Source organism: Glycine max, unplaced genomic scaffold (assembly GCF_000004515.6).
Source record: "Glycine max cultivar Williams 82 unplaced genomic scaffold, Glycine_max_v4.0 scaffold_51, whole genome shotgun sequence".
NCBI lineage: Eukaryota > Viridiplantae > Streptophyta > Magnoliopsida > Fabales > Fabaceae > Glycine > Glycine max.
Window position 1 is genome coordinate 3,472 of NW_024464724.1, and position 1,904 is coordinate 5,375.

Sequence of the window (1,904 nt, forward strand, 5' to 3'; positions counted from 1 at the left end):
CTACGAGCTTCCGTTTCAATTTGGAGCGTCTAGATATATTACAGGACTCAACCGGACATCCTTGTATAAAGTTATTGTCAATTCAATTTTCTTAGAGCTTCGGATCAGAATTTTGAGCGTCTCGATATATTACGGGACTCAATCAGACATCCGAGTAAAAGTTATTGTCGTTTGAATTTGATACGAGCTTCAGTTTTCAATTTGGAGCATCTCTCGATAAATTACGACACTCTGTCGGGCATCCGAGTAAAAAGTTATTGTCGTTTGAATTTCCTAAGAGTTTCTGTTTTAAATTTGGAGCGTCTCGATATATTACGGGACTCAACCGGACATCCGTGTATGAAGTTATTGTCATTTCAATTTGTTCAGAGCTTCTAGTCTCAATTTTGAGCGTCTCGATATATTACCCGATTCAATCGGACATCCAAGTAAAAAGTTATTGTCGTTTGAATTTCCTACGAGCTTCCGTTTTCAATTTGGAGCGTCTTGATATATTACATGACTCAACCGGAAATCCGTGTATAAAGTTATTGTTAATTCAATTTTCTCAGAGCTTCGGATCTAAATTTTGAGCGTCTCGATATATTACGAGACTCAATCAGACATCCGAGTAAGAAGTTATTGTCGTCACGAATTTCCTACGAGCTTCCGTTTTCAATTTGGAGCATCTCTCGATAAATTATGACACTCTCTCGGGCATCCGAGTAAAAAGTTGTTGTCGTTTGAATTTCCTACGAGCTTCCGTTTTCAATTTGGAGCATCTCAATATATTACAGGACTCAACCGGACATCCGTGTATAAAGTTATTGTCAATTCAATTTTCTCAGAGCTTCGGATCAAAATTTTGAGCGTCTCGATATATTACGGGACTCAATCAGGCATCCGAGTAAAAAGTTATTTTCGTTTGAATTTGATACCTGCTTCTGTTTTCAATTTGGAGCATCTCTTGATAAATTATGACACTCTGTCGGGCATCCGAGTAAAAAGTTATTGTCGTTTGAATTTTCTAAGAGTTTCTGTTTTCAATTTGGAGCGTCTCGATATATTTTGGGACTCAACCTGACATCCGTGTATAAAGTTATTGTCATTTCAATTTGCTCAAAGCTTCTAGTCTCAATTTTGAGCGTCTCGATATATTACTCGATTCAATCGGACATCCGAGTAAAAAGTTATTGTCGTTTGAATTTCCTACGAGCTTCTGTTTTCAATTTGGAGTGTCTCGATATATTACAGGACTCAGCCGGACATCCTTGTATAAAGTTATTGTCAATTCAATTTTCTTAGAGCTTCGGATAAAAAATTTGAGCGTCTCGATATATTACGGGACTCATTCAGACATCCGAGTAAAAAGTTATTGTTGTTTGAATTTGATACGAGCTTCCGTTTTCAATTTGGAGCATCTCTCGATAAATTACGACACTCTGTCGGGCATCCAAGTAAAAAGTTATTGTCGTGTGAATTTTGTAAGAGTTTCCGTTTTCAATTTGGAGCATCTCGATATTTTTCGGGCCTGAACGGATCTTCGTGTATAAAGTTTATGTCATTTCAATTTGCTCAGAGCTTCTTCTCTCAATTTTGAGCGTCTCGATATATTACCCGACTCAATCGGACATCAGAGTAAAAGTATTGTCGTTGAATGTCCTCCGAGCTTCCGTCTTCAATTAGTAGCGTCTCTATATATACAGGACTCACCCAGACATCCGTGTATAAAGTTATTGTCAAGTCAATATTTCTCAGAGCTTCGGATCTAAATTTTGAGCGTCTCGATATATTACGGGATTCAATCAGACATCGGAGTAAAAAGTTATTGTCGTTTGAATATGATACGAGCTTCCGTTTTGAATTTGGAGCATCTCTCGATAAATTGCGACACTCGGTCGGGCATCCGAGTAAAAAGTTATTGT